The sequence below is a fragment of the Patiria miniata genome, unplaced genomic scaffold (assembly GCF_015706575.1).
Source record: "Patiria miniata isolate m_02_andy unplaced genomic scaffold, ASM1570657v1 HiC_scaffold_20, whole genome shotgun sequence".
In the NCBI taxonomy this organism is placed as follows: Eukaryota; Metazoa; Echinodermata; class Asteroidea; order Valvatida; family Asterinidae; genus Patiria; species Patiria miniata.
Window position 1 is genome coordinate 10,246,069 of NW_024037059.1, and position 6,518 is coordinate 10,252,586.

Below are 6,518 nucleotides of genomic sequence, written 5' to 3' on the forward strand. Positions count from 1 at the left end.
AGTTAACCTTGGTCAGTGGTGGTGGTCAAAATATAAGTCAAGTGAACCGCGACTTTACAAAAGAAATCATGCTGTCCATAAAAACGGCAACTTGTCCTTTGTAGATCACCAGCCGGTCTCACCAATATGGCGTCAAATTCATTCATTGTGCGGCTGAGTATAAGCTATCCAGTCTAGTACAGAGATCAGTGGTATACAAATATTGAATGCTTCGAGTGGTGTGGTAAAACTAGCCCCCCGAGGTGATCCATGGACGGAAAATAGAATGCTCCATGGATCACCGAGGGAGGCTAGTTTTACTTCACCACGAGATAAAGCATTCAATATTTGTTTTATTACACTTCACCCACAGATTCTGCTTGGTTTTAAGATTTTAAATTATTTAAATCTGAATACAGTTGAAATAGACTTCAATTTCAATACAAAATTGGTGGAAAATGTATTTCTCTCTTCCAAACTCTCTTCCAAACTACCCCTTCACGAAATGTTTGAACCCAACTCTGTGGCGCGCTCTCTTTGGAACAAAACGCGCTACGCACAACGCGCAAACCAGGATGCATTTGCACACAAATACCTCGCCGTGGAAATAGTACTTTGGTTGCTAATGGTATAGTACTTTGGTTGCTATGGGCATAGTACTTTGGGCCGTGTACAGAAAAATAGCAAAAATAGAAAGTATCATGTGACTTGCTCTCGGCCAATCAAGACACAGAATCTGTGGGTGAGGTGTTATAATCCCACATACCACTCAGCCGGGACACAGACGCACTACATTATTCCGTGTTCCACTCACGCTTGAAGGATAACTTAAAATATATTAATTATTAATAAGATGGAATTTGCATCGGGGTAATGTAAATTCAATATTAGGTTTTGCCCTTCACCGGTGTACATATTTTATATAAACACTGTATACTCAAGTATTTTCCAGAGTAATTGATCTATGGCCGTTTGCGAGTTAGCCATGCCCCTTAGACAACCCCATTGCAAGTGTGGCTCTCACCGATCGTGAATATGCATCACCAGTAAAAGTCCATCACCGATCGCGAAAGTCCATTACCGATCGTGAATATGCATCACCGATTGCAAAAGTCCATCACCGATTCGATGATCACATTAAATGCCTCTTTGGCGTTCCATACATCTAAGGGTCATCTTATATCGTGATTCGGGAATTACCTTGTATATTATCTCGAAATCAGTTTAGGCCTTAAGGTATTTTCGTGACAGTTCAAAAATTTAATTTGAAGGCAAGAGGGGGAAAACTGCTGTAGAAACAGTTATGAAAAGGTTTCACAGACACAGACGCACTACATTATTCCGTGTTCCACTCACGCTTGAAGGATAACTTAAAATATATTAATTATTAATAAGATGGAATTTGCATCGGGGTATGTAAATTCAATATTGGGTTTTGCCCTTCACCGGTGTACATATTTTATATAAACACTGTATACTCAAGTATTTTCCAGAGTAATTGATCTATGGCCGTTTGCGAGTTAGCCATGCCCCTTAGACAAACCCCATTGGAAGTTTGGCTTGTCTCAGATTTTGCACGTTTTGCGTACACATCATGTTATTCGACAATATTTTACAAGCTGCGTTGATGCAATAGGTTAATTGTGCGCTAGTAAGCAGGAGGTCATGGGTTCGCGTCCCACTGAGTGATTTTCTTTGCACAATCACTTGGGACAACACTGAGTATACAGAGTTTATAAAAATACATTGGTGAGTGTATATTATTAACATGTAAAGTAACACCATGCTCAAGCTTTGTACATGTTACATGTGGCAATGCAATATTGGGTATTGTTACCAAGTATTGAATTGTATAACGTGTACAAAGCTTGATAACTTTATGCACTTGTAATTGCCTTAGACTCCAGCTCATTGGTGTATTTTGGAGGATTCCCATGCGAGACGACTCTTGGCAAGAATACCCTGGACTTTAGTGTTGAGAAATGATACCCATACATGCAGTGTGAAGTTCTATACTTGGGTACCACTAGGGTAGTCCGTTATTCCATAAAGGAAACACAGATAACTGATTGATTGGATTTCTTACGGCAGGTTTACCAACTGTTTTGGCACCTTGGTATTTCTGGATCGTCTGCATGGAACCGACAATCTCTTCCGTGAGAGCAAGAATTACTCGCGCCACATCCTACTTCTTGGTATTGTGCCCCTGTCTCAAACCATCCCAGATGATCTGAAGGGCAAACGCAAGGCTTTGGAAAGCAAGAAAACAGACTAAATCTGACAGTAAAGAATCATGATATGTTTGATGGGGGTGCTGGGCATTGTCAAACAGGAGCAAGTCTAATCAAGAACCATTGGTCAACTAGAGGTTGCTTTGTAGCAACCATGTAGGGGAGACACAGCACACATAGGATCCAAAGTATACACAATCAATTGTATTCAGATTGTACATAAACCCATATCTCCAAACCTGATGAAGAAGACAAGGTACATGGCAAGTCATAAATGGCCTATAAATGGCCTATTAGTTTTGCAACATTGAGGGATTTTAAAAAAAGGTGTTTTTTTCAAAGGAATGTCCAGTGGCGTTAGAGTGTAAAAAAAAAAAATTAGCCCCAGAAACATTAACTGCTGTACCTGGTCTACATAGTCAGGAACAGATAATACAATTTTTCTTTTACCTTACAAATGGAATTTGCTGTGCACAAATGACCAGTTTTCAAATACACTCAAATGTACAGTAAGTGTTGATGGATTTTATTGTGACAAGACTTGTTTTGGTTGTTTTGGTTTGTTGCAGTGCAGTGTGGCTGAACATTATGCTATAAACAGCAGTGTGCATGTATGCAATGTGATAATATATTTTAAAGAAGGTAAGACTGGTGTTGTTACTGTAGCTACAGAGTAGATTTACTGATGTCAGGAAATTTGCAGCATCAGAGCTTACTGTTTTTAACTAACTTGGGTCTAACATAGTTTTAAATTGAGTATGACTACATGCCAACTTGGGTTAAATGATTAAAGTTGTACGTGGGCAGGATGTTTCAAGTCATTGCTTTATCGCATTGGTTGGCATATAAACCAGATATTTTGATCTGACTGTGAAGTACATGTATACATGTACATCCATGAAATATTTATTAACAATTAGGAATGATATTTCCATGATACAAAATTGTATTAATATCAGCTTTAGATTTTATTAATATTTATCAGCACAACAATACAAAGAATATTGTGTGAAACAATATAGGTATAAAATAAGCTATGTTTTTGAGTTCGTTATTTAATCCTAATATTAAGTTGCATGATATGAAGATAAAACTATGTAAATAAGCAAACTCTATTCCTTCCTGTCCAGTTGGTTAAGTGACTTCATCACACACGCACGCATATTACTAGCGCCCATTGGATAAACATTCACGTTGCGTCAACTTCCGGTCCAATGGTTCCAATGCTACTTAATGTGCAGTGGGCGTAGTTCAAACTGAAGTGACGTCACACTAACAAACCAGATAATAAAGACAATCATTTTGAGGGGATTGCTTTTCAAAACTAGGACCTAAATTTACCATAATCATATTTGGTCCAATTCCTCTTGTATAATTTTTTTTTAAGACATTTCATAGAATAGTTGGGGTTACCTTGTTCATGTTTATATGTAGATCCGACATTCAGGGTTCAAAAAAGTGTGTGATAGCCCTTAATGTCAAACTTTACTCACTTCATCTGTTTTGTGTAGTCATAGTTATGTTTGCAATTACATATATTTACTGTTGCAGTTGGTGGATTTGTCAGGACAGCAGAATATTATTAACTGTTCATTTTTGCGACAAAATAACCTACTAATAATGCATAGTGTACTGTTTGTTGTAACTTTAAAAAAATAGCAATAAAATATAGCATCATAATGCTGCAATACTGCGGTCTGCAAAAGGTTCTCAGAACCAAGACTAGTGGGTGGTAATATGTTCTTAGATTCAGAAAAAAAACAAAAAACAAACAAACTACTTGGCAGATCAGTGGAAATGGAGCATTTTTGATACCAGGTCGGCAGAGAGTTGTACTAGATTCGAAATGAAATCAATGGTACACGGTGGTCAGGTGTGGCTTTTCCCTGGGCATTTTTCGTGTACACCCACGGTGTGTGCAGAGATTGACACACTATGCATGTTCTTTTACTTGGTTTAAGATGGTATGCAAACAAATAAAATCAGTGTGTTGAGATCCTCACTCATTGATGGACATTATGTCTGCAAGAGTGTCATTACTTAAATTGATTTACATATATGTACATGTACAAGACTTAACATTTCAAACAATACAGAACACACGGAGACGAAGAATTCCTTTTTTAATACATGGAAAAATTGACAAATTGCATACAATTTATAAGAACGACAAATGATGAAACAAGATGAACAAGTTTGATTAGATTTTGGGAATTATTCTTCCTGTGCAAAATGCATTCTTAAAACATATGCATGTACGTACCTCACCTTGTTTGAATTGGTTCAGCATCGCTAGTCAGACCAATCAAGATCAATGCAAGAAGTGCATGTGAGATACTGCATCAATAAATGTAATTATCTTCAAGAAAACTTGTATCCTCGATTCTGATTGGTCGATCCATGATCCAAACAAACCAACAAATTTAACATGACAAACCTTGCTCAACTAGTACCATACGGTAAAATGACTGGTCCACGTAGGAATGAACCTTAGTCTGACGACCGCTGAACCAACCTCTTCATCATTATCTATTATACCAGAAATGGTATCGCTTGGGAAAAAAAAACAATTGAAGGGGTTTACACTTTGACGATATTGATTAATTACTGCAAAGATAACCCATCCACTGGGGCCATGACGCCACATCCATGTACACTAACAAGTTGAAAGAGTACAATAGAGTACTGTACTCTATTGCGCAATGGCATACAGTACGGTACAATGTGGATTATGCACGTTGTTGCGTTGTTTTACGTGCATCGGCTCGGAGTGTTTGTGTACGTATGCTTCCATCATGGCTGCGCCCAACAAGTCGATACTGTCGCAAGGAGATTTATCAGTGCGACTGCGAGAGCTTGATAAAGAAGTAAAAAAAAAGTTCCGGTAGGAATGGTTTCGGGACTATGTTGTTATTGACGGGCATCAGCATGAATTTCAAGAGTGTCTCGATAAAATAGCAACCTGGCGCTGGCAAAGTTTTTTTGCAATGTTTGCAACGACATTATCAACTACGCGTCGAGTGGATAGAAATAGCTCGAGTCGTATCCCATGTGAAACACCCAAAGCACACCAAAGCATGGCAAATACGGCGAGGTAACATGAAAATGCATGGTTCTCAAATTTGAGTACAGAAGAAACTTTATAAGAACAAGAGTACATTTTAACAAATGAAGGAAAATTCTTCTTAAAAATTAAAACAAGTTCTGCTCCAAAATTTCAGAGGAAAGTGCCCACTAATCGCTTCAGATTGCACCCCAGAGCATTTAAAATCAAAAAATGTTCGGGGCCCTTAAGCGGGCCCCGTACCCGACATCGTAATGGCTTCGCGCTCGCCAGAGTTTGCACTTCATGCATAACATTTTCCAGTTTTTTTGTCACAGACCAATCACATCCCTGACAGTACAGAAGTGTGACGTCAGCTGTCATTGTTCTGGATCACTATGGTTCACATGCTGATGTCTTTACACACTTAAGCTGTGCGCGCGTGGAACAGAATACGCAGCGCACTTCGGTTCTTTATGTCCTTAGTGCTGAATTTAGGGATAGTAAAGGAGAGGGTACAATTCAAAATATAAAACCAACGCTGTAACAACGAAATCCACTTACAAGACCAAAAATATACTGCATTGTTTTCTCAAAATGTATTAGGGTCTATCTTCAGGGTCAGTTGTTATGCACACTACACAAAACTTGGAGCAATTACCGCTGAAAAGTGATAAAATGCACAACATACTAAAGATCCTATGTAGCTTAAAGCATTCTTGAAGCTAGTCTTGGCCCAAGACGTCAGTTATCGATAGTGATTGTTCGTTGGAGAGCATCAATGTGATTGTTGTAAAGCGCCCTCGCACACTGTTTTTGATAATGTAATGTTCTCTCACTAACATCTTGGGAATCTTGCAGCAATGGCATGTGGCTGTCTTATGAAATTTGATCGTCACAATTCACAGTTGAATTCTGCATAGTGTGTATAATTATATGCTGCGCATATGTTTAAAACCGTTGCATGACAACTATAATTTTAAAAAGGCTTAGCGCTCAGCAACCATCAGTGCCAGCTCGACGTTCATCAGCCCATCAACGGCTATCATTTTGCAATCACTAATTGGTTACCTCAGAAAGCCTAGGGAAAAAGTAAGTTAAACCGCTACTGCAGGATTCCCCAGATGCTAGTGAGAGCAGGTGAGCTGCTCTAATCGTGAAACATTAGTGACAGTGCACGATCCACCATGGATCACTATTCCCTTGGCCCAAGACTTACTTGAATTTGAAGTCAACATTTTGTGAGGAGTGGATCTTTTTTTCTG

The 6,518-nt window shown here is 38.6% G+C and overlaps 1 pseudogene; it reads left to right on the forward strand.

Annotated features, from left to right (window-relative positions):
- Positions 1-4,226, forward strand: part of LOC119727367 — an 11,811-nt pseudogene extending 7,585 nt beyond the window's left edge.
- Positions 4,227-6,518: the final 2,292 nt, after the last annotated feature.